Below are 27,858 nucleotides of genomic sequence, written 5' to 3'. Positions count from 1 at the left end.
TAATAAAATATACATATATGTAACTTAAATGCGAAATTTTTGCTGTTTTTTGTAGGGTTTTATCACTGAGGTACTGAAACAAATATAAAGTCAATATAAGCACCAAAAATATATAAACATTTAGCCGCCTGTATTAGAAAATTCTGATGAGACAGAGTTGACCCTTTTTGGTTTTAGACTGCCAAGTTTGAAAACAAACATTTGACCATAGTCTAAATTGTTGAGTCGCTAAAGTCTCTGATAAAAAATGCTGCAATTGATTTAAGATTAATATTATAAATTGTCTGGTTTTTGGCTTCTTTCAATATCACAAATAAAATATGCATACAGTCAGCGTGAAAAATATGAATACCCTGACGTTTTGACGATTTTATTTATTTATATCTCCCATACCAAAATTATCTTATTTTTTTAAATATAGTTCATTCAAGAGCAAAAACCAGCAGAATAAATTTTTTCAATTACATACATATAGAATCTGGGAAAATTTAAGAAATACCAAACAAATTTTCAACAAACTTTTCAATTCGATTTCTAAGAAAAATTTTGAGTATGCAGTCTTTTATCCCATTAATATTTAGTGTGATAAGGAGGAAGTTTCAAGTCTCTCAAAATTACCGTTGGGTTTTGAGAATTTTTTTTTGTGGTGTTGCGCACTTTCTTCCGTACAACGCATGAACAAAATCTATTTTTATATGGAAAAAAAATTCAAAAATCAACGGTAATTTTTAGAAACTTAAAAATTGCACTTCGTCATACTAAAACTTAAAACTGCATACTCACAATTTTTCTAAGAACTCGAATTGAATCGTTTAAAATTTTGATGAAAATTTGTTGGTATTTCTTGAATTTTCCGGAAAAAATGAACTATATTTTTATAAAGAAATAAGAAAAATTTTGCTAAGGAAAATTTATGCATGCATGTATTCATATTTTTTTACGCTGACTGTATCTTCAAATCCATGTACTTCCTAAAATCGCTCAAATCTGAAAAGGCTTCAAAAGCTCACAATCACGTTCAGGGATCACTGTTTTTGTAAAACATTTAAAACTACAAAGAATTTAGAAACGTAAGCCATTTCAATTCTCGCTGAAACAATTTTTGCCCCTCCGATTATACAAACATACTACATAGCCAAATCATGAAGATTTTAATCAAACTTTATTTACTTTTAACACTTTTATTGAGCTTTGTTTGTTAGTTAAAATTATTTATTTTGCTATATTTAAATTAATTTCGTACATGCTCAGTATACGTGTGTATGTATGGCGATTAATGCTGAAGGGTTTAGTGTGTAATTTTAAGCACTGCCGAAAGTGTTTGCTAACTTAAGCAAATAAACTCATAAATTGAAGATACAAAAAAAAGAAACGAGGAAAGTCACATTTGGGAAGCAATACAAAACAATGAGAAAATAGCAATTTGTTTTTAATATGTAGTATGTATTTCAAATATAAACTGAAATTGAAAATATTGAGCTGAAAATGAAAAGCAATGATGCACGTACATACAAACACACGTCAAGCAAATCTGGTAAGCAGATGGTCTGTAGCATCGGCAATGGAAGCATAAATAATTCGCAGTGTATATGTAGTAATTTTACGAGATAAAAGCTCTACAGAGCGCGTAAACAAGCAAGTCGGAAAAATATTTATGTGCGTGCATGTAGTCGCACACCTGGTCGCATGTACTAACCCCCAATTATTTATATACGAAAATAATTAACCTTTGAGCTATTTATAATTAAAATTCGTTGATAATGGAAATATACAGTCGCTGGCGTAATAAAAGCAACAAGCTAATTATTTTAATTACATTCTCATTGATGTTCATAATATGTAGCTGCTTTACTGCTTCTGTACTCACATAAAAAATATATGTAAGTACATATTTGGGTTAGAATTCCTCTTAAGAAAGTGCTTTAAAGTATGGTATAATTGTTAGTGGACCTAGCTTGATAAAATCAAAATGTTTAATAGCCGTATTATTAGCAAGTAAAAGTTTTAAGCTGGAGTCGGATTTTCAAGGGCATCAAGAAAAATATGCCATACCGTAGATATCTTTGGAATCCTGAAAAAGAGTGCCCTACCTCAGAATTTGATTGAAAAACGCCCTATCTAGGAACTTGGTTGAAGAACGCCCATTCTCAGAATTTGGTTCAAAAATACCCTAACGCAACTGAAAACGTATTGAGAATATGTTTTTGAATCGGCAGCTTAGCGATTTTCGTAGCATTTCGGGTGTTAAAAAAAAACAAAAAAACAAATAATAATGAATAAAGTCTGGATAAAGTCCTCCAGAGACACTTTTTTAGTGAAGATCTGAGATTTTTCAATTACCCCCTGAGTACCAAAAGTGATTAGTGATAACCAGGGAACGGATTTTTAGGACCTAAAAACCTATAAAAAAGGCAAAATAAAATAACGAAATAGGCTGGAAAAGGCAAAATAAAATAGCGAAAAAGGCAGGAAAAGGCACTAGGTAGTGCAAAAAAAGCAAAATAAGGCACTAAAAAATACAGCAAATACGAAGAACAAGCAAAAAATACATTTATTTCAGAAATGTTTATATTACAAGTAAAAAGAGAAAAACTATGAACTAGTTTCATTATATGAAAAATTTGTACTTTGAATCTTTGACTATTTTATCCTTTCGAGTTTCTAACTCATAAAACTTTAATCTGTATAGTTGTAGTAACATTGAACCACAAGATGCATTTTGAATTTTTCTGGCAGCATTTTCATTCGATTTTCGCGAAGAAAAGCCTTGAATGTACTAAATGTGCGTTCGACGTAAGTTGATAGAAGTGGAGCCCAATTTAAATATGGAACGTTTGAAACGTTCATTTTATCAGGAATAAGGGCGTTTTCCTCGCCCTTTATAATTTTATCCACACCCCTTATTGTCTCCAAGCCAACGTTAGCTGAGAAAACGGCTTCTATAAGCCGCATGGGCATGTGTATATTTGCTAATCTTTAAAAAAAATTGTAAATGCTATAATCGATTTTTTAAAGGTAGAAAAGGCAAGAAATGGCAAATATCTTAAAAAAGGCAAAAAAAGGCAAATATCTTAAAAAAGGCAAAAAAAGGCAACATCAAATGTGTATATATGGAATCAGGGAAAGCTAAAGCCTAGACATTCTTAATCGAATATACTCTATCTCTTTAGCAAAAAAAAAGGCAATTTCCATAAAATCCGTTCCCTGGTGATAACAATAAATTAAAATTTGAATACAAAAAATTATTCTTAAAATTAATATTAAAACTTAACATCAAATAAAAGAAATTATCACTCCTAAGAAGAAACTTAACAATTAGGTATAAAAGAGAAAGAAAGAAAGAAGAAGAGAGGAGAGAAAAGCTGGATCCAAGAATTTTGTTTCTCCAGAAGGAGATATTGTCGTATTTTTTTAGGCCAAAAAAATAACGCNTTAATTGCTTTTCTTACAAATGTCGGCTGTGGCGTCACGTGAAGACTAGTGGTTCTGGTTCTGAAATCCCAAGTTCGAGGCCGCTTGGAGGTGGTTAAGATTTTTAAAGTTAAATAAATGTAAGTAAAAATAATTTGTTCAATTTATAAATAAATAACAAATAACAAATTTGAAAATCTAATTGCATTGCAAAAAAAAAAAACATTTAGGAAAACAAGAAAAAACAAAGAAATTAAACAAAAATATTTTTTTATCAAATTTAAAAATTACAATAAACACCATAAACAAAAAAATAAATTTATAAAAAATAAAATAAAAAAATTTTCCCTGCGCCAGGATTTGAACCTGGGATCTCAGGCTAACCATGCGAGTGCTCTGCTCTGTCGGCCATTGTGATTGCTGGAGCGTTGTGAGCAAAAAGGCACACTTATGCTTTTCACGGGGCATGAATTGGCAGACTATCTCATCAACTGGTATGATGCTACTAGTATTTATACTAGTAGATGCTGATGCATAGCCTGACAATTGACATCTCGTAGGACATCGCAATGTTAAAAATACCAGTCGCTAACATTGAAAAAGGATAGAACGTGAACTAGTTCGGCTGAAACGCAAACCGGTAGAATTCTAGTTCACAACTAGTAGCTTTCCCTGCAGGGCGTTATGTAAAATTTTTGATTTTCTAGCAATTGATAGTAGTTATCTCGCTAATCTTAGTTGACCTATACTGGATAACGGTGGCGGTCGGACTTATGTAGGTTTCATCTTGGTCTGAGCAACATCTAAAATTAGAAACAGTTTTTGGTTTTTAGATTGGAGCTGCTGCGGACGTTGGGTTAAAGAAGCAAAGATAACTTTAATTTCGCTTTTAACTAAGCAACCAGCAAAAAATTACATGGAAGCTTAGTCCAAACTAAAAATGTAAAATTTTTTTCTAATAGCGGTCGACCCTAGTCAGGCAATGGAAAACCTTCGAGTTCATTTCTACATTAAAAATGCTCTCATAAAATCATTTTCCGAAGAAGCTCATCCAAACATTTAGCAAAAGGAAAAAATGTAATGATAATTGTCGTGTAAATCCACTAGCAGAGAGAAGAAAAGAGGTCCCAAGTGCATTCTCGCATCCTTTTGCATGCATAGAGCAGCACCGAGGCCTTTTTTGCCCTCTTCTCTACATTCAGATACCAAAACAGTTTTTTCAATGATTAAAGTACCAGGTGATTTGCTTCAGCTGACACACTTCAGCTAGAGCCTTTAAACTGAGCGATATAGTCGGTTATGAAAATAACGCAGCGGTTACCAAGATATACACATGTAACTATAAGTGGGCGTGGCTACACCCATTTTCCAAAAATTTATAATATTCTTATGTTTCGTCTAAAATTTATTGTAAATATAAATTTTGAGTGAATAATCTTCCGTAGTTACTAAAATATCGCAGTTTTCGTATTTCTGAAAATTACCGTTATATGGGAAGTGTGCGTGGTTACAGTCCGATTTCTCCCATTTTCAATACCAACCTACCTTGGATAAATGGAAACCTACGTACCAAATTTCGTTTAGATATCTCAATTGTTGCTCGAGTTATCGTGTACACGGACGGACGGACAGACGGACAGACGGATGGACAGACAGACATGGCTTAATCGACTTCTCTATTCATTCTGAGCATTTATGTATACATTTGTCTATATCTATCTCGATTCGTTTTGGCTGTTACAAACAACCGTTATGTGAACAAAATTAATATACGCTTGTGCACAAGTGCGCTCGGGTATAAAAATGACGTTTGACCCTCCAAATTTTCAAAAGAAAAAGCAGTATATTGCAAATATTTTGGTAAAAATTTACGAAATAAACAAGCATAACGAACTTGTGAAGAAGTTTCTTAAATATAAAGAAAACACAAAATTGTGAAAAGGAAAAATTAATTTTGTTCAGAAAAAATTATTATACACAGATTTTTCTTTTAAAAATTGGGAGCGTTTTGGTATATAGTTTTGCCTAGAAGCGAACGTAGAATCCGAATGTGCCATATACATTTTTCGAAGTTAAATTTCTCCGCCCTAATGTACATGTCGTTCCTGTTATTAAAATTTTGGGAAATAAAGTTTGAATATTTTTTTTATGAGACTCCACTGTACATTCATGCAATTGACATTATAAAATATGCGGTTTCCATGTACGCCTGGTATTCTGGATTTCAGTATAATATAGAACATCCAAAGGTTAATTAAGTCAACACAATAAAATAAAGCATAAATAATAAACAAATATGAAATTTGAGCTTGATTAATACATATTTAAAAACTTTACAGCACAAAAACAAATCGATTTAATAGTTTTCCAAATATCTCGAGAAAAATTTTTCACATACAAATTTTTTGATAAAAAAAATTTTTGAAAATACACCATCTCAAAAAAATTAAAAAAAATCACAATGGTGGCTCTGAGTATTGCGCAATTTTTAAATATAGTATTATGGGGTCCACTCTACAATAATTTGAGTTACGATTTTGTTTTTACACCGAAGTTGAGTAAAATGATTACCTTACAAAATTAAAAATTTTTTTGAGTATGCAGTTTTGTAGCTCATTAAATGTTAGTATAATAAAGTGGAAGTTTTAACCGATTGCAACACCGACGTTAATTTTTTTTTTGATTTTCTTTGGAAGCGGTTTTCTCATTTTATTCCATAAGAAAAAAGTGCAAAATGCCGCCAGTATAAAAAATATTAAAAATCAACCTTAAAAAATTTTAAATTCGTAATGTACTCATTTTACTCAACTTCGGTGTAAAAAATAATCCATAACTAAATTATACTATACCTTAATATTGCGCAATGCTCAGAGCTACCATTGATTTTTTTTAAATTTTTTTTTGAGATGGCACATTTTCAAAAACTAATTTTTTTTATCAAAAAATTTGTATGTGAAAAATTAGAAAAAAAAATTCATTTTATATTTCTTTTCATAGAGAATTTTGATTTGTGTGTGTGTGATTTTTTCAATTTTTTTCCTTGCCCCATTTAGTTTATAAAAATGTATTAATCAAGCTCAAATTTCATATTTATTTATTATATATGTTTATGCATCAACCCTAAAACTTTGAATCAAATCAAACACATGAAGTGTGAACCTCGTCCATTTTGGTATGGAACGCCCCATATACAAGTCGATGCTTGTATACGGGCAGTTATGTATACATGTGTGCTATGCCATAAACAATTTTGTTTACAAATCCACGTGCCCAATACATGAATATATGCATATGTAGATATAATATGTGCTTGAATGAGTATACTTACAAAAATGTTTATACAATATTTCTTTTTTCTGATTTTCATTGAGAGTGTTTCTCAATTTAATGCTTTAGCTGATAACGTCATAGTTTCATTTGCGTTGGTTACGTTTGCCCATCTTTGGTGCACCTGTTGCTATTGTTGTGTGCATGCACTGAGAAAAAAAAAATTTGAAACCATATCCTCGTTCTTTCAAGCCCTTTCAAAGGCCCTTTGTTTACTATACACAGATTTATTTTTGGATTTCTGCCTTGAAATATACAATAATTCTAATGATTCTAATTAATATACAGCATTAATAATATCAACCACCCCATCAAGCTGAAATAGCGGCGAATTATCTGCTCTTGTTTGCAATAGGTTGAAGAAGGAAAGAGATAAGTAACCAGAGTTTACAGGCTGAATTCGCGCATAGATGAGGACAAGTAGTGATCTCCGTAACAGCAGCTATAACTTCTAACGCTTGGACTTTGTTGTTTTTTCCTTTTTTCCTATAAAGCTCAATAACAGTGCTCAAATAAATGACAATAACAAAGAATTTTCTTTGCAAATATTTCAAATCATTCATATGGAAAAAATCATGGTACTTTTTTCTAAGTGTATTCATTTTTGTATGTATATATACATATGTACAAGTAGATATACATATACATAAAAGAATTTTAGTACGCAAAAATTTGTGCTCAGTCATGTGAAATGAGTTTGCGCCTAATTTTCTTTGAATGTTATGTTTTTTCATTGCCTCTATGCAATATGCTTTTAAATTTATGTATGCTGCCTGGTTGGCTAGCCGATGTGGAGGCGCGTTATGACTTTTAGACTGCGGCATATGTACGTCATCAACGTTGCTAAGTAAACAAGAAGGATTGCTATCTTCACATACATATCTATACAGGAAATTTATACTTTTTGCAATTGCCTATAAACTTATGCTTGTGTGTATGTATTTATATGTGTGTGCATTACTGTACCTACAAAGCAACATGTTTATTTTGTTGTCGTTAAGAAAAATTTTTTCAAGTGCCCGGGGACATACGTATGTATGTATATGTATATGCATAAGGCAACGTATTCCTTTATTGGGTAGTCGTGATATGATAAATATTTATTTGCTGAATATTAAATATTTTATAATCTGCTAATATTGCCATATTTTATGGAACGAAGTGCTTCATTGGAAACATAAATTTTGCTCCAGATTTAGATTTATGTTTATGATGAAGTGATATTTTATGTTTATGCACGTTTTAGCTTAACAGATACAAACATATAAATATGCCTGTCTAGAAGAATTCGGAATATTCTACGCTGTAGAGCAAAAACAGGTGTATTAAAATATTGTTTTTTCATTGGTTCTTATTCAGTCAAATCAAAAAGAATTGTTATAGTAGGAGCTCCAACAAGGGCACGACCTTGACCCATCTGTTTAATGGATGAACTCTTCTTTGTATGAAATTTAACGTGCTTGGAAATATTTCGCGAGCGGGTTGGCTCAAAAAACGTATTAGAATCAGGGAGAAAGAGGATACTTTCTTTTCATCATAAGAACTTAATTTTGAAAGTACAAACTTAAGTTTAATTTAATTTAATTTAATTTAATTTAATTTAATTTTATTTTATTTTATTTTATTTTATTTTATTTTAGTTTATTTTATTAAAATTTAATTTAATATAATATAATTTAATTTATTTTAACTTAATGTAATTTAATTTAACTTTATTTTATTTTATTTTATTTCACTTTATTTTCGCAGCGTGCTTGCCTTAATAAAATTCTAGCTTTTATCTGCTATTTAAACTCTTCAATTGCGCTAACTACTCTTTAGCACTAATTACTTTCAGTGCAATTGTGAACAATTTGTTTAGAAATTTCCCGCATTTATTGGCACGCGAATTGCGGTTTGTGGTTTGTTATTTGCTATTTGCTTAACTTTTGCAAGCTGCCACAAACTTCAGCTCATTAACTACATATAAGTTTGATCTCCCAAACCACACAAAAACTATGGTAGTAAGTAACTAAAGTGAATACAGTGTCAAAGGAGAAATGCACTAGTAAAAAAAAAATGAAATAAAAGTCAGCTACAAAGTGGTGAATAGCAGCTGGCGCAGAAATTCAATTAGCGAAATTGTTGGGCTGCGCCAAAGCGACCACCGAGTCGTATGAGTAACATGCGTTTTAGCTAATTGGCAGTGAACGCTATTGACGTTATTTACCAGTTGTTTTGTTGGCATTACTGAGAATTTTGCCAAAGTCGACAGCAATCAAAGTTAATTGCAAACATAACTTTACTTTAAATTTTTTTTTTGGGAGAAATTCCGCTGAAATTATTTGTTCATTAAATAATATGGAGTGGAACATTCATTTGTACATGTGTATATGTATATAACTTGGAAATAAATGGTTTTAATGCGGTTTCTTTTTTAGTGAACTTGATATGAATTTACTCATAGGAAAAAGTATACCTCCATCACGGTTTTAAATTATCTTTATTTCCGACAAATGGGCAAAAATAAAAATTTTTTTTTTAGAAATGCTTATTTTAAAAGAAAAACTGAAAAAATATAAAATATTAGCATTTTATTTGTTCTAGTTTTAACCTATATAACCCTACTCTCTATAATACATTTTCGTAGTAACATTTAACCAGAAGATGCAGCTTTAAGTTTATGTTAAGTTGAGCAGAACGGTTATTTTCGTATGAAACAAGAATAAAAACAGTTATTAATGATCAAAGGTCAATCTAAGAATTTTTTAAAGCACAATATCTCAAAAATGGGGTGGTTAATATAGGAATTTCTTTTTAAAAATTAGAAAAAGGAGAAAACATCTTTTTTTCAAAATATCTTCGTTCTATTCGAAAGAGTAAACATTCGCTTTATTTATGTAACACGATTTCATTAATGTGCCTCCCTCGGCTTGCCTTGCAGTAGCGCATGCTGTTAACCCAGTTTTCCAAGGCCTTGGTGACCGTTTCTAGCTCTATCTCACGAACGACTCGATATTCGCCTTAAGAACCTAGTTCCTTAATGAATTGTTCGCATAGTTAACGTTTCTTTCTCGAGGGAAAAGTTATTTTCTGGCCTCAATAAAGAAATTTGGCTTACACAGGGTTAAAGTTAGCAAGGTGTCAAAAATCGTGTTTTTGCTAAAATTTAGATTTTACTGCAGATTCTGGAGAATGTCCATTTAGTACAAAAGGTTTTTTCGGGTAGATTTTTGTTTAGAGCGACAAACTCCTAGAAATGGGCGTGCCAACTTTATGACCAAAGTTAACAAAAACCAGATTTTTTTGTGGATTTCGACAGAATATATCTTCGTTAAAAACTTTTGTTCCGGAATCTTTTCTTAAATAGAGTGTCAAATTCATTACAAACATACATTATTCGTCTTTCGAAAATTTTTTCGTTGAATAAACTGAGTTATTTATTATTTACGACTAACGAAAACAACAGTTTATTTATTTGTCATTCGTGTTGCGAATAAATTATGTCCAACTGTGTCATGAAGTCGTTTTCTTTCTCTGAATTAATTTTGATAGTATTTTTTTTTTCTTAGTGAACATTTATACTTATGTGCATATGCGCCCCAATTTATGCCAGATGTGCATTCACAAAAGTTTACGCTCCAATTTCAAGTCGGATGTGCTTTCACCCATTTCATTACTCATTTCAAGTGAACAGCTGATGCTGATACAAAAGTGCACAACATATGTTTGTGAATTACATACATATATGCACACTCCTAAGAATATTGTGTGTTTATTTCATAATGTGCTTTTTATTTTATTTACCCATAATTATTTTTAATGCCAATGAAGCAGATAGAAAAAGTTGGCAAGTTTAATTTAAATATACACACATATGTATAAATACGCTGGCAGTTAATATGTATTAATAAATAAGTAAATATATTTGTTTACATACCTAAATAAATACATATGTGCACTTGCTCCTCATCAGCGTTTTCTACTTTTCGACATATGCTTTCTCACATTTTGACAACACATCAGTAGTTCGCTGTAAGCAGAAATTCAAGGACTCATATGGACTTTTGTATGCAAGTAAATATGTACACTACATACAATATGTATACATACCTACATAAAAACGTTTGTTTTTCTAAAGTGCCAATATGTATAAAACATCTTGCTGATTCGCTACCTGTCTTATTTGAAACGTCTTGGCTCATTGGTCTGACACATCAAATAAAATGAAAATAATGTAGAAGGGAAATATGGCAATAATACTAAAACGAAATGAAACGCTTTGGCTGACATGTGCCCATCAGCAGTAGAAGAAAAGCTGCTCAACGCAAACATGGCTCCAGTTGAGTGATGCAACAGATTGTCAGAATATTTAAGACGTAACACATTTATTTTTATTTTTACAGCGATGAAATTTTTAGTATTGTAACGTTTTGTAATCAAATAGTAACAGACAAAAAGAAAATAATAGAGAGTTCACTAGAATGTAAAAAAGAAATTTCATACAAAGTTTTCTTTTTTAATTTTAATATTTCCGTGGGTTTAAAGAGTTTTATCCAGTTTAGAAAGTAAATATATGTACATACATATGTATGACTGAGAGCTTAAAATTAAAATTGAATAAAGATTTTATTTGGCAATTCTACCATAAAAAAGTGCAAGTTTTAGTTGACTGACGGTGTCACTCATTTTCTTCTATAAAAAGTATTAAGGTGTCTACACACCTATGCGATTCTGTCGGTGCGAATCTATTCCGACAAAAATTACAACAATGCCGACCATAGTTTTAAACGAGGAACCACACACTTGTACGATTTTGCTGCAGCGATTTATTCGAACATTCACAGTTCTACTTTTGGTTGTGCCGAAATCGCAGACTGCCGCGTTTTCAGAACGAAAAAGGTCAATGGAAGGATTTTAAAATATTAAAGCAGAATTGAACGCAAGAAAACAAAACATATTTGATGTGAAAAAGATAAGAATTTTATTTCTGTTGAAAAATATTTTTTGTTTGTCAATAAATTGACAGTTTTTACTGCGATAAAATCGCACAGATGTGCGCGTACTTACGTTTTCGAAGCAGTAACGTCTGTAGCATCAAAATCGGTGCGGGTTCGTTGCGACAGAATCGCATAGGTGTGTGGATGCTTTTATGTCCACTAGGGCGGAGGTATTCGTTCGGAGCAAAATTTTAGGTGAAAGTGTATGTATGCAAATTCAAATTCCACGATTAATTCTAAGAAAAAAATGGCGAACAAACTATATACCAAAAGTGACGTTTAACCCTTCCAATTTTCAAAAGAAAAATAAGTATATTGTAACTTTTTTGGTCGAAATTTATTTTTCTTTGTAACAAAGCATTTTTTACGAAATATGAAGAAAACACAAAATTTTGTAAATGAAAAATGAATTTCGTTCAGAAAAATTATAACAGCAAATTTCACGAGAGCAATTTAAGTGAAAAATTATTATTTTTTTAATTGTTTATGGAAATTGACAGAAAATAAAAAATCGTTTTCCATTTAAAATGCTGGTGAAATCGACTGTAATACACTGACTTTTCTTTTAAAAAGTGGGAGGGTCAAACGTTATTTTTGGTATATAGAATCGAACGTGGTATTCGAATATCCATACGCTTTTATCGAAATTAAATTACTCCGCACTAATGTACATGTTGGACAACTTTTTTGCATGGAGGAAAATGGACAATACCGTAAAAAAACAATATGTTAAAAAATTAACGGAATTTCGCAGCCACTTTATTCTACTAGAATTTAAAACAAATCTGAAAGTAGTCGTAATCGTTAAATTTTCAGGATTACAAGTAAAGCAATCGCAGTCATGCAATTCATTATTACGATTACAGTAATCGAGAAGTTAGTTTTGCTTAGAGCAAATGATGATTTTTAATACACCAAAATGGTTTTAAGTTATGAATTCACATATTTGTTTGAAATTGTTGTAATATTCTACACAGACTCGTGGTCGTAGCATTTCCAATAAAAATTGATATTGTCACACAAGGGGGAGGTACCTACAGTTTTACGCTGACACGAAAGGCGATTGTGTTTTTAGAAGAAGCTGTTCTTCATGACAGAAATACACTCATAGGTTTACCATTGCCTGCCGAGGGTCGACCGCTATTAGAAAAAAAGTTTTTTATTTTTTTATTTGTTGATGTTCGATTGAACCGGGCTTGAATACAGGAACTGTATTACATTAAATTTTAATCAATTTTACATGCTTTTCCGTGAAAGTTCCGCTCATTTACTTAACTACTAAATCTGTAGATTGGTCCATCTCAAAGACAGCATCCTCTGATCGTATCTCAGATGCCTTTCCCCCGCTCTTGCAAGATTTTTGAAGTTTTAGAAATACATTCGACTGCGCTCAGGGACTCAAGTTACCGATCGAACAAACTATCCACGAACGAGAGTTAGTGTACAATATTATCGTGGGTTTCGAACAGTTAGCGACTACTTCAAGTCCATCGCAAATCAATATACAGTTTTGACCTAGAGCTCTTGAAAATCAGCTATGATGGCATACTAAGCAACAAGAGTGTTTTATCCTTTGGTCATATCCTTTGTAGTGACGTTAGCGTCGATCTTGCATTAGCCTTCAACGTACAGCCATGTTTTTACCTTTATGGAAAAATTAAACTCGCAAAGTTATTAATTTAAAGCTGTCGTGGTCAGCTTGATTTGCACCATTTAAGTACTTCTTTCCTGTTGTGACTGAACTCAACTGGTAATCTAATAAATAGTGCATAGACAGGGAGTAAATCGCCATTTATATACGCTTGATGGAATGAGTTAGAAGAATTTACATACATTCATACATACATAAAACACTTGAACCGTTACAGATGAAAACAAATTCAAAGGGACCACATTCAAGCGAAAGAACGAAACGAACTGAAAAGTGTAGGGAAGCAATCAAGCGAACAGCAGGTGTCATTTGCATTTTTCATGAGATTTGCTCTCCGATTGAATGCGCGGCGCACAGTGTGGAAATTTAACTTCTTTCTGTGACAAAATTAGATTTCTTGAGAAAGAGCCAAATAATTTTAAAAGTATTTTGCAGCTTTTGAGATGGCGAATTGAGAGGAAAAGTTAGGTAAAAAATTACCTTGACATTAAGTTTACCTTAAAATAAAGAGGATACAAATTTTTTATTTTTTGACTTTTTAAAACTTCACTACATGCTGTTTTCAAGTAAAAAAAAAAAATAAAAAATTCATTGACCTTAAGATCGACCCTCAAAAGTAAATTTTTTTATTTTTTTTACCGAAAAACGGCATGTAGTGTACTTTTTTAAAATAATTTGAAATGTTTTCTTCGGATTTTTATGCCATGAAAATGGGTTATTTCAAGCAAAAGTATATGTTTGAAACTTTTTAAAAATTAGGTTGAACAATTGTTGTGGAATTTCACACTTATTTCACACAAAGAATTTTTAAATACAATTTGACGGTTCCCCTAAATTTTTGGAGGTCATTTTAAAAGTCAAGGTAGTTTTTTATATCCAGCGAGAAAATTTTTCCTAATTTATACATTTCAGATTTAATTTTTTTTTAAATATATTTCCTAGCTTCTCCCGTTCTCGAGCTATAAAAATTTTTATAACAAAACGCTTAATTTTTCACACTGTGCGACGTGAAGGTGTTGAGCAGTTGACACTCGCCAGCAAAAAATTAAAACAAAAATTCAAGAGCAGCAATGTCTATACAAACTAAGGTATATAGGTATGTGTGTGTGTTTGTGTAAGCAAGTGTTAATAGTATTCTAATGGGCTAGTGGGAAAAATATGCAGTTGTTGTTGGTTCGGAAAAAAACAGAAATCCAGTGGCACATAAATTTTCCACAGCAGGCATGGGCACCTCAACATTACTGCTGACTTTTTCGTTTTCCGCACGGATGCTGGTTTATTTCTTCTTTCACGCGACAGCTCACGTGGAATAGCAGGTGGCACGTATTTTGCTCCACACTCTGTTCATTTTGGTTAGCTGAAAGGTTGTGCCATTTCATTTGCCTGCAATGGCAATTTATTGCATTGGAATTTGTGTGTGAATGCATGGATGTATTTGTGTGGCATTGAGTGTGGTGTTTGGCTACTGTTAGCTAATGAAATTTTCCCTACTCGTTTTTGCTTTTCAATTTCAATGCTGTATTTACCTACAAATACATATTTACATAAACACACATATAGATTACTCGTATGTACCTACATATGTATATACAGTATATTTTGCTTTGCTGCCTCTATGCTTAAGTGCACATTTAAGATACCTACCCCAAAATGCGCATCAAAAGCATTATTTCTAACATTTATAAGGAAACTGCTTCGATAGATGCATTCAACATACCTGCACATTGGCGATACCTGCCTTAAAAATTGTGCGACTAGTATCAATTATCAAAGAAAGTATTACGTTTACCTGCACTGGCCCTAGAATTACCTAATTTTACAACCTTTTATTTATTTTGCTCATCTCGCAGAACAACGAAAATGGCTATCAATTTATGTTGTTATATAGATAATTAGATAACATTCGGTAAAAATTTCGCTTGCAGTAATTTCTACATGGTAAGTGCTCCGGCAAGATTTGGTTTCATAGGGATTCGGATAGCTTCCTCATTGAAGTAGTAAAGAAAATTCGCTTAAGTGCCTTTTTCGGTTACGTGCACAAGTTTTTCGTGCAAAGAAGGATGTGCAGCTAAGCAAAATATACTGTACATACATACATATATGCGTGAGTGTGTAGTATAAGTGCAGTTAAATGAACGCACTTTCATAGTCCTCGACCCCTATTAATGAAATTGTTGCAGTTTGTTTTTTGTTTTTTGTTTGCTTTATTTTTGTGCTACTCTATGCCTTTCGCAAATATTTACTTTAATTTTCAAAATGAGAAAATGCGCTTAACTAATTTCGTTAGTTTGTTTTGTTTTTTAGCTAAGCTTGTGTTTGTGTTTTTTACTCATTACAGAATTTAAAATATTTGTACGGTACTTAGCAGCTATAGTGGCAACAGCGAAGGACCGTTAAGTGGCTGCTAGAGTCCAGGAGAATAGTGTGCTGATAAAGTGCTGGTGTTCACAAGTGCAGTGAACTAAATTGTAAGTACATACACACATATGTACGTATATAAAACACATCTGATATTAAATAATCCACTGAAAGTAATTTAATTAGTTTTGTTTTTTGAAGAGAATGAAAATAATCAAATACATGCTCAAAGCTATATAAAAGCAGTGAAGTGTAAATGCATAGCTTTGTGTTATTTTAGACTTTGCTTTTTTCATATTAACCCTTTCAATGCCAGCGTAAAATATGTATATTGGATCGAATTTTTGTGCTTAACACTTTTTTTCGTAAGTAAGAGCTTTTTCTCTTAAGGGAAACATTTTTCCCAAAAAGTTATTCCACTCATAAGAAAATTATGTGAGTTTTATATATTTTACTTTTAGTTTGTGACAAATATCCATTAGTTATTTTTGTTACGAGATTAAAAAACATTTTACCAATATTAAGAAATTTATAAAATATTGGACTTTTTTTTAACTCCAATTAAAAAAATATTACTTTAAAAAAAATTCTTTTGATAAAAAAAGTTGTTTTTATTCGGAAAAAAATTCACCAAACTTGGAAAAATTTACCGAACATTAGAAACGACAGTTTTATTGAGCTTTGTACTATGATTTGTTTTTTTTTTTTTAGGAGAAATGGAAGAAGCACTAAACAAAAGAACAAATCGTTGTATAAAACTCAATAACAGTCTTGAAAAATCATAGTTTTTTTTTTAAATTTGATAGGGTTAAAAGAACAATTTAGCTATTGAAAAAAAATATTTTGTTTGGAATTAAGAACAAAAAAAATTTTTGGATATTGCTCATAGTTTTCAAATACATTTTAGCTCTTGAAAAAAAAAATCGCTTCAATTAAGATTTAAAAAATGTTGGACATTGCTCATAGTTTTGAAATACATTTCCCTAAAGAAAATAATAAAAATAATTGAGACCACTACCTTTTTTATCTATCTATGGCCCCACTGTCCAGTGTATTCGCCGTAGAACGAAGAGTTTTATAAAATATTTTTTATTGCATTCTTTAAGTTTCTAAAGTTAGTCGTCATACAAATTTTCAAATTTTTAGCTTCAATGGTTGATTTTTTGTACTGAAATACATAGTGGTGCTTGAATCAGTTTTGTCACTCAAAATATTTTTTTTTATAAAAAAGAGATAAAACGCTAGAAAAATTAAATTTCGTAAATCTTTAAAATTAGAAGAACTTAAGAAAATCCAGGTAAACTTCGGAAGTATGGAAATTGCTTTCTCTGTGTTTGACCCCTTTCAATTCTCTTTAATTTCTACTATGCCTTTTCTCTTGGGAGAGAAACAAGTATCTGAGCGCTTAAAAGACACCAAGAAATAGTTCCAGAGAAAAACTACTTAAAACGTGCTACTTCAAAAAAATGTGAGCTTTTTTTGTTAAATTGTAGATATGAGGCCATGGGGGCAGTCGGACCCTATATACAAAAAAAAAATCTTTATTAATATGTAAAAGAAGGATCCATAAAAAATAAATGCATAAAATAACTAAAAAGTTCACTGCACCTACCATATTTTAGTAAAAGGAATACTAAAATGGCGTGCCTCGAACTATTACCGTTTCGATTCTAGTAATGTATTTTAAGGCGCCCCTTAATTTTTTTTGAAATGTCAGTTAAGCTACTGTCACCCTCATACTCTCATATAAATTGGGAGCTAAAGCGCTTCAATAAATATGTATATGTATGTAAATACATAGTACATACAGTTTTTTTTCTACTTCTGAGAAGCTAACAAAAAAGTTTGCACAAACCTATTCCATTAACAAACGAAGTGTACGTACTTTATATTAATTTTTTCCATTAAATATTAACTAGCTCTGAAAAAAAATATCGCAGGAAATAGAAAACAAAAATGTAACGAATGCAAATCATTACACGTCCACAGCTGGCTGCATCACTGACCACAGATGCACGGAAATAAATTTCAATAACAGCTTTCATGCAAAAATCCTGCTAATATGGTTTATACATATTTTTTTTTATTTTATTATCGATTTCTGCATTCAGAATTTTACGGTTCGCATTATTTCTGTCATTGGAAGTAATTGCATGACATTATGCTTAATATGTATGTATGTAGGTATGCATGAATATCTAGGAAACTGGCAATACCTAAAAAGTACTTACTTAGTATGCACAATGAGAGGTCATCGCATTAAATCGGTAATGCCAAGCCACCATAATACGTATTCAATGGGATTTCAAAGTAGTAAAAAATGAGTAAAAAATATTATGAGTACCTTTACACTCGCATAACTCTCTATCTAACAATAGTCAGTGAGATGCACAGGACCTCAGCTAAGTAATACATGCATATTTGTGTGAGTATCTGGATTACTCTATAGACATTGCTGTTTATGTATTGACTTGTTATTGAGCTCGAAAATCGATAACGTATTCTCTTTGAAATGCTAATTGTTCGCAATTATGCTTTATGTTAATGCGCATGAAAATTAAATTTCTCCTTCAGCAGAAATTCGTTCGAATGTTAACTAAAGATGAAAGCGTCGTCGTCAGTCAGTTTGGCATTGAGAAAATCGTAAATGTAGGAGATTAAAAATATTTGCATTCATGACAGAATGAACCGTTAGTTGTTTGGCCTTTGCATTTTCTCAGTTGTTATGCAAAGGAAAATTTTATGATGACTTCTCAAAAGAAAATTAATTGCAGCAGTCGGCATTCAATTTATTGTATGTAGATCATTATCATTTTTTAAGGAATGTGCCTTAAATTCGGCTTTTCGTTGCCTGAGATTATCAGGAACTCCGTTAACGACAAGTCACCAGTAGAAATCAAAAAAGTGGTCTGAGGTCCCATTCCCTCAATGAAAGCGAATACTTCGCAGTCACACCCTCTGCGATTGAGCATAAGTTTCGCCCGCCTGCAGGCCTTCGATGCTTCGCACTCAGTTTCGAGTAAAATATTTACCCAAATTCTGACGGTGGATTCAATTTGTAGTCTGAGCTCTAGTCAAACGACCAGAAGTCTCATTACTACCCGAGAATCTGTGTAAAATAAATTCGATATGCTGAGCAATGGTGTAGAGATTAAAAAATCAGACGATTTTGGAACTGCTGCGGACTATACCACTTCTTTCTATCGGGTTCCATGAACAGTCAAGATAAAATTTTAACATTCCGAGCTCCTGAGATTTAAATAAGATAATGGTAATACCGGTAAAGATTGATGTATCAAATGCCGTGGTTTGAGAATTTTGGAAAACGTGTTGCCTTGCGTTTTAAAATTTGCTCTTGCAAGTGTTTTTGAGCTGATCGCGAAGAAAAGTCTGTCCCAGTGTCAGTTTTGGGGCAATCAGTAACGATTTGACAATGTGTAAGCCCGGGCTCAGTGTTAGAATTAAGCCAGAACTCAGCCTAAGGGGCCCAGTATTGTTCTATCCTATGTGGGGTATATAAAAGAGCACATTATGTACTTGGCTGTGACTGACTGACGGATAATGGTCAGGTAAAGGGGGTGCTGTTAAGAAAAGGAAGCCTAAGCAGCGCCCAAGGATTCGTGTGGAATGCTCCACAGAGCGTAGGGACGACTCTACCTGACTCGGACTGGTTCCCTTATTGCCTTTCCGATCCTCTATTTATGTTTCTTTTCGTATAAATCTTTAGTTCTTTGGGCTTCTTGATGTTTCTTTATGTGTTTTTGTTATTGTTGTTGTAGTTGTAACGGCTATTTAGCCTTGCCTAGATTGGCTTTTCCCTGAATCGTTGTCGTTAGGTTAAACTTACAGGAAACCCACTCCAACTGGGTTAGTTCATAGGGAGAGGGGCGTTTAGGGGCTTTGCATACCCCCGAGAGTTTGTCGAGAGTGGTGAGGTGACGGTCTGTATTCCCAAACCGATATTCACCGGTCGGGCGTTGGTGTAAGTTTATACCGACTCCTTGTGAATGGCGGTTAGGATCTGCCGGTACGCTGTCGGGCACAGAGTTTATTTTATGAACCTTTAGATTTCGTCTGACGAACATAGGAGAGGGCACTGCAGCAAGCAGATATCTGTTAGGGTTCCCACGTCTGTGGCACCCTACTAAGAACTGCCTAGTAAGCAAAATGTTGTGCTCCCTGATAGGGAGCATTACAGAAGGCATCCAAAGCGGTGCGGACTGCAGTGTTTTGGCATAACTATAGCTTCGTCCACGGCCTCCTGCTAGTCCCCGAAGACCATATCTTGTTTGAATGTGAGTCACAAATATTATATTTATATTTCTTACGACAACCGGCCGATTTGAGGCAGACGGGGCATATGCAGATAAATTATCTTGGAATTCTACTAAAGTAGATGGAGGATAAATAGTAAGAAAATGTCTATTTGTTTTATTTAGCTTGGTCTGACAGACCGCGATCTGGAAAGCGCACATATGGCACAAAAGCAGATTTTTTTACACCGAAACGAAGCTAACATTATCGTCCTATACTATAATAGTATCCTTTCGGGGAACTTATTAAAGTCATGAGACAGTTTGCCGAAAAATGTTGAGGAACCCATTAATTTTTAGTGAAAATTTCCAGAATATTCTGTCAGACCTCAAGGCTAGTCGTAGGGTTGGGGATTGTGGCGATACGCTCGTCTGCTATAGTAGACGTCGCAAGGCCCCACACCTTTTTTCCGTGCCCTAACCATTGTCCCTCTTGGATGGTGGTGATGACTGCCTTGGTTTTTTGCGGGACATCAACCAGCCGAATAGCGGAACCTTCTACGTGCATGCGCTCAAATCGTAGTCCTTTGCCGGTGTGGTCGCGGACGTCATCAATAGAAAGGCAGCTCAGTTCAATTGAAATATTCTTTGGCACGAGCTTTTACGTAGCGGGTCCCAAGCTCAGGGCATTATCTATTGTTTGAGGGTTTTCTCCACTAGCTCACTTCCGAACGGGTGTTCGGTTGCTACCTGCAGGATATTTAGTCTAAGCACCGGAAGTCGTGAGCTGGTGAGTGTCGATCACAAACTTTCCCCAAATGCATGAAAAAAAAGTTATGTCTAATAGTAAGCAAGCGGTCGCCGTCGGCGTCGGTGTAAAACTGTAGTTCCCTCCCCTTTACAACGCTCCCCTCGGCCAAACGCTAACAAATGTCTCAGAGCCAGTGTAAAAATTTGTATAAAGATTTCTGGGCATAAAACTACCCAATAAATTTAATAATGCCTTATTTGTGACTTCCGAATAGTAGCATGACTTTCAAATAAATCGAAATCATTTACTCGAATTTTAAACATTTCCAACATTTATGGGAAATCCAATTGAACTCAAGCTACATGTAGTTTGCCGCAGTTCACGCTAATAATTTCACAAAAGTTTTATTGGTAAAAAAAAAAAAAAAACAGTTTTATGTATAAAAGAAATACAAACAAAAATATTTGATGAAATCAAAAAGACCGAAACGGCGCTGTCAATGAGAAATGTGCATTATTTACACAAAATTGAAGTAAATATTATTCCAATGTGCATGCGAATACATTAAAGGCCGCCTCAAAGTGGCGCTGCATTTCGAAAACCAAAAAAAAAAAACGACAGAAAATTCAAAAATAACACACACGATTTCCAAAATAAAATGCAATATAATTTTGAAAGAAACCGACCCGTCAATATTTTGGCATGTAGATACAGCCAAATTGTTTAGCTTGCAGCTGATTTAAAAAAAAAAAGAAATTTTAAATTTCTAAATATCTTTGCTTGCTTGTGTGCTTAAAAGTGTTAGCATTCTGAATGGCAATGCTGCTGTTTAACGTGAAAACAAAATGCCGTTTTGCACTTGAACTTCTTCTCCCTTCTCACACACAGTGCTGCTGTAATAAACTGTTCACAAACAGGAAGATCTCAAAAGTTACAAAGCGGTCTGAGGGGGCACATTGACTACGGAGACGGACTACGAGTGCACGTTTTTCCTTTTAGTTTTTTTTTTGTTTTTTGCCAACAAAGTATTTTAGTTCAAAAATCAAATACTTCCACTTGACTTTCAGCACTTTGATGAATGTTGTGCAATTTACTACAATTAACCGTAAAATTCTTGCTATTTCTATGCGTTCATAAATCAGTGAATTTTGATTCGATTTCGGGTATTTGCGCATGATTTGATTTGGCGTAGCCAAGTGAAGTGGAGCATGAATGCGCCTTTTCTAATCTGCTGCCGTCTGGAATTCAGAAATTTGCAAAATTTTTAAGAATTGAATTTTCTAGTTATGTAAATAGTAAGTTGTGAACATTTTTTTCATGATACACTCCACTTTTCGGTTTTTTTATACTGACGAAAAGGGGATGAATATTTTTACCTTGCAAATAATTTTTTTAGTTTGTATGTAGAATCGTTAAAAATTATTGAAGATCAAATTTGGTAACACCAAAAATATTTTTTTTTATATAAAAAGTTTCTTATTCAATAAATATATCGAGCCCTAACCGCCAAAAGGATGTACATAAGCAAAATTTTTTTTTAAATTTTGAAAGAATTGGCGCTTACATAGTTTTGGCGGTTACACATGTTCTTTGAAGTTTGGCAAGCAAATTTCTCACGCTATTGATTGAGAGTCTGCTCCACCACACCACGGATGTATGTATGTATAGCTGATTGTGGGTCTTATCATAGCGGTGTAAATCCACATGATTCATTTAGTTGATAGACCCCAGGTTTAACCAAATACCCGTCTGATTTTTCGCTCAAATGAAGTTCTACTCACCTTAAATACACTACGTAAATTTTCAAATTTAAATTTTTAATAAGGATTTGAACTTTTTGAGGATGGTATGGAATTTATTTATTTTTCTCTGCAAATACAAATTGGAATGCGAAGATTTTTTAAACATAGGGAGAGGGCAAACAACCTTGCAAACATTTATTTTTTCGTCTTGAAAATTTTAAATTTAATATAAATAAACACTTTTTTTAAACAAATGAAAATACCAGCATATCACGCCGGAAGTATTCAAGCATTCAGTTCGAAAAAAAACATTAACATTTTCTTCAAAAGTATACGGTTTAGAAGATATTTAAAATTCAATGGGTAGAATTGTGGTAAATTGTCTCCACATAATATGACAATTTAAAGCAAGAATCGAGTTTCTCCAGAATATTTCAAAATATCCAAACCTCAACTGTAAGAATTGGCACATTGAATATATTTCTTTAATAATAACAGAACAAAAATGAAAATACATTCCGTTTAGCTTCCTATTCGCTTAGGTGCATTTTCTGCTTATGTGCAAAATTTTGCCACAATACTTCGTCGTGAAAAGGATTTTGTACGAATTTTTTTTTTTGGCTGCATTTCCGCTTTGCAACCCTTTAACCTTTAACGGTCCTGTTTTTGAGAAAGTTTTTTTCGATTTTTACGAAAACTACTTTACAGCACTTAAACTTTTTCAAATTTTATTTTTGCTTAAATACAACATATCACTCTTGGCGATGAAGACCCAGAAGAATATAATAATGCCACTGCAGCGACTAGTGTTAACGAGGCCTTATTCGCATTAAATACTTTAAAGTTATACTTTAAATTATAAAATCTAACACAAAAAAAATTACAGTTTTATGTATAAAACTATAAAAATCAAAAAGTCAGTTTTACTTACAAAAGTCATGAATTAAAAATTTAAACTTACCAAAATTTAACAAACGATAAACTGAAAAAAATCCAAAATACTTAAATCGTAATATTTACTCCATAAACATGACCAGAAAGGTGCCTGTACCATTAAATGTTAAATATCTTCAAAATCATACACTTTTGAAGAAAATGTATTATAATTTACTTTAAAGTCAATAAAATTACCTTCCATGTGATGGCAAACTTATACTTTTAGATAGAATCAGGCGTAAGTTAAAGCAGAAAAATATCGTATTTTCTCGAAAAATTTTCGTTTTTTCGAATTTCAGGGCATTGGGCTGATCAGCGGAGAAATTGTTTAAATTTTCATTTGTTAAAAAAAAATTTTATTTTTATTAAATTAAAAACTTTCAAGACGAAAAAATAAATTTTTTAATGGTTGTATTTATGTCCTCTCTCTATGTTTAAAAAATCATCGCTTTCAAATTTGTATTGCCAGAGAAAAAAAAATGAAATTTGAAAATTTTCATTTGAGCGAAAAATCACCTGGAAATTCGAACGTCGGTAAATTTGTGACCCAATTGGGATGACCTTACCCAAGGATGATCATATTTTGAACGATCTGAATGGCGTAGTTTTTGTTTGGCGAGAGAGGGATCTTATTTTATTAACTAAGCATAGTTAGTAGCACTTATTAACGAGAGTTATTCTTGTCTAGCCTTAAAATATTGGTGGTGTTAATGCGCTCGATGCAAAAGCTTTTCATATGCTGCCAGGAGATACATATTTTGTTTTACGTTCATTTATCGCTACATCAGACACATTTACCGCTTTCTCGAAAAATTACTATTGTAAGACTAATGAGCCATTTGTGCCAATAAAATCCACAAATAGTTATAATCAAACATTTCAATTTAGTTATGAAAGTAGGAAACTTTGCCGAAAGTGAGTGATTGTTCAACTAAGTATAACTGTTTATTTGTCTTACAATATTAGCCATCTAACAGAGAACTTTTCTTTCATTATTACTTTGCTGGCAGCTCATCTGTTCCAGGAGGATTTCACGCAGCTGCTATGTGAATAAATCTATAGGCAGCAGCTGTCACACACGCGGAAACTGTATAATGAGAAAATTAATATTTTTTTCTTTGTATTTACTATTTGATTAATTTATGAAAAAAGCTCTTTCTCTCCTCTTGTTCGGGGCTAGAATGCCTGAATCAATGTCCACTGCTCGCTTACCACTAAAGGGCNACTTTGCTGGCAGCTCATCTGTTCCAGGAGGATTTCACGCAGCTGCTATGTGAATAAATCTATAGGCAGCAGCTGTCACACACGCGGAAACTGTATAATGAGAAAATTAATATTTTTTTCTTTGTATTTCCTATTTGATTAATTTATGAAAAAAGCTCTTTCTCTCCTCTTGTTCGGGGCTAGAATGCCTGAATCAATGTCCACTGCTCGCTTACCACTAAAGGGCGGTGAATTTCAGTTTAGTTAACGACTAATTACTCATAAGTTAGCTTGCCGACAAATTAATCAAAGCAATGCTTATGCTTATCTGTAAATTTCCGTTTTTCATTTTCGACCTCAATATGTTTTTGCCTTAACAACTACGCACGTTATAAATATGTATGTATATGAGCAACGCAAAAGTGAAACTTTTTAGCATGAATTATGCTTTTTTGGCATAAACGTTCCGTCAAAATTTGTATCTACTTATAACTAGATGGTACGTATATATGTACATAGTTATGTCTCATATACCTACACATGCATGTGCATTAGACCGGGTCGCCATTTATATAACTTTTTTTTTTTAATTTAATTNCAATTGGGATGACCTTACCCAAGGATGATCATATTTTGAACGATCTGAATCTAATTGTCTTACAATATTAGCCATCTAACAGAGAACTTTTCTTTCATTATTACTTTGCTGGCAGCTCATCTGTTCCAGGAGGATTTCACGCAGCTGCTATGTGAATAAATCTATAGGCAGCAGCTGTCACACACGCGGAAACTGTATAATGAGAAAATTAATATTTTTTTCTTTGTATTTACTATTTGATTAATTTATGAAAAAAGCTCTTTCTCTCCTCTTGTTCGGGGCAAGAATGCCTGAATCAATGTCCATTGCTCGCTTACCACTAAAGGGGGGGTGAATTTCAGTTTAGTTAACGACTAATTACTCATAAGTTAGCTTGCCGACAAATTAATCAAAGCAATGCTTATGCTTATCTGTAAATTTCCGTTTTTCATTTTCGACCTCAATATGTTTTTGCCTTAACAACTACGCACGTTATAAATATGTATGTATATGAGCAACGCAAAAGTGAAACTTTTTAGCATGAATTATGCTTTTTTGGCATAAACGTTCCGTCAAAATTTGTATCTACTTATAACTAGATGGTACGTATATATGTACATAGTTATGTTTCATATACCTACACATGCATGTGCATTAGACCGGGTCGCGATTTATATAACTTTTTTTTAATTACACCTTTTAATACGAAATATTATTTTGAGAGGAGTTTGGGGTAAAAAAAATATATATGTGTTACTGGTTAGTCATAAAACAGCCAGAATTGAAATTTCTTCCTAATAGTTTTCTTTATGACTTAATTCGATAGGTTCATATTTCATTGAAAATATATTTTTAAGTACCAAAAAGCATTCTAAGATCTGTCAGACTCAGAGCAACTTTTTAGACCACTAAATTCTAATAACCCAAATTCTACCCCACGGAGGACAATTTTACACTTCATAAAATTTAAAATTTTAGTAAGCGATAGTTAGTTTTTGTAGGAAAAGTAGCAATAAATTACAAAAAAAAAATACAGTGACTCGTTGGATTGGACTACATGCTGATGTTGATATTGCACACTGTGGTCACTCATACGCCCTGACATGCATTAAGAAATCAAAAAGATTTGCGATCGATGAAGCCCTTTTATACCCGAGCGCACTTGTGCACAAGGGTATATTAACATTAAAATTAACATCTTTTAAAACGCCTTCTTGAAAATTTTATGATCTTTTGAGAAAATTCAGCGGTAGTATATAAAAAAGTTTAAGCAAAAATATAAGTGTTCGCTTTTTAAATTTGTTAAATTTCAAAATTCTGTAATTATTTTTAGTTTGCGATTTTTTTAACATCCAAGAACCATTTTTTATTTTGTGAGTTGTTCCAAGGCCAAGCTTGCTAAATCCGGGAAATTGTGAAAATTTAAACTTTTGATTTTTTGTTGTTTTTTTTTGTTATGCCGAATTTCCACTAGGCATTCAAATGACAAAAAATTAGTGCCACTTAAAAATCATGACATGGACTGACCCATTATTATGGAGTTACATATGTACATATGTATATTAGACTGCATCACTCCCATACAAAAAAAAAAAAAACGGTACTGTTTTTCCATTGGAATTATAAAATCTATTATATTTTAAGACGTCCACAAAAGTATTTCGGAAAAATATTAAGATTTAAGCGGGCTGGACCGATTTGAAAATACCTCCAAATCTGTTTTTTTTATGAATAAAATTAGTTTCTTAAAGATGTTTTTTGAAAAAATCCCCTCAAATGTCAAAACGGTTTTAGCTTAAAAAATTTACATAAAGATATAAAAAAAAAATTAAAAAAAATTTTGTATCACAAAAAACAGCATCAAAAATCTCGTTATTACGCATCCGTTGAAAATATTTTCAAATATTTTTATGCAGATTTTTTAAGCCTAATCTGTTTTGTCATCTGAGGGGACCTTTTCAAAAAGTTCTTTAAGAAACTATTTTTATTTATAAAAAAACTCCATTTTTTGAGGTATTTTCAAATTGGTCCAACTCGCTCAAATCTTAATATTTTTCCGAAATATTTTAGTGGACGTCTTAAAATATAATAAATTTTGTAATCTCGGCGGAAAACCCCGCAACTTTTTTTGCTGATGCAGTCTAATGTATATAATTGTATGTAATTACTTCCTGCGGCTGTTCTACGCACGCCTATGTTTTTGCTTTTCTTGCTATTTTCAAATGTTTATGTTTTGCCTCCCTTGCATGTCAACAAAGTGAGTTTTCTTTTTAAAAACCCTACATGTTTGTTTACATTTTTTATTACTTCTTCTTTTTTATTCTTCTTCTTTTTTGTATTGTTCCCAAGGAAAATAAGTAACATATTCAATACAGTGTTAATAAATCAACATATGTACATGCATACATAGATATGTATGAATATAAATAGTGCAAACATACACGATTTTCCATGTGGATTGTTTACATATTTTTACCCGCATAAGTGCTAACAAATGTTTTCATACGAAAATAAACACTTAGCAATGACATTGCCCTGGTTTTAATAGAGTTTTCTTCGTTTTTTTTGTTTATTGCCGATTCAATAGAAAATGAAAGGAAATGCGAAATTAAAAAAAATAAACAAACATTTCAGTTGTAGTAGAGCACCGAACTGTTGAGCCACGCTTTT

General features: G+C 32.5%; 1 protein-coding gene across 1 annotated transcript in view; it reads right to left on the bottom strand.

Moving 5' to 3' along the window:
- Nucleotides 1-13,541: 13,541 nt before the first annotated feature.
- The window catches only part of LOC108366181 (phenoloxidase 2-like), a 23,472-nt gene continuing 9,155 nt past the window's right edge, over nt 13,542-27,858 (bottom strand). The window contains exon 8 of the mRNA XM_017620497.1: nt 13,542-13,562. The gene's annotated coding sequence lies outside the window, so the exon portion shown is untranslated. The remainder of the gene's footprint in view (nt 13,563-27,858) is intronic.

The sequence above is a fragment of the Rhagoletis zephyria genome, unplaced genomic scaffold (genome assembly GCF_001687245.7).
Source record: "Rhagoletis zephyria isolate East Lansing unplaced genomic scaffold, Rhagoletis_zephyria_1.1 Rzeph_scaffold_02181, whole genome shotgun sequence".
Classification (NCBI taxonomy): domain Eukaryota; kingdom Metazoa; phylum Arthropoda; class Insecta; order Diptera; family Tephritidae; genus Rhagoletis; species Rhagoletis zephyria.
The sequence above is the reverse complement of the archived record's forward strand: the minus strand, read 5'-3'. Positions and strand labels throughout refer to the sequence as shown.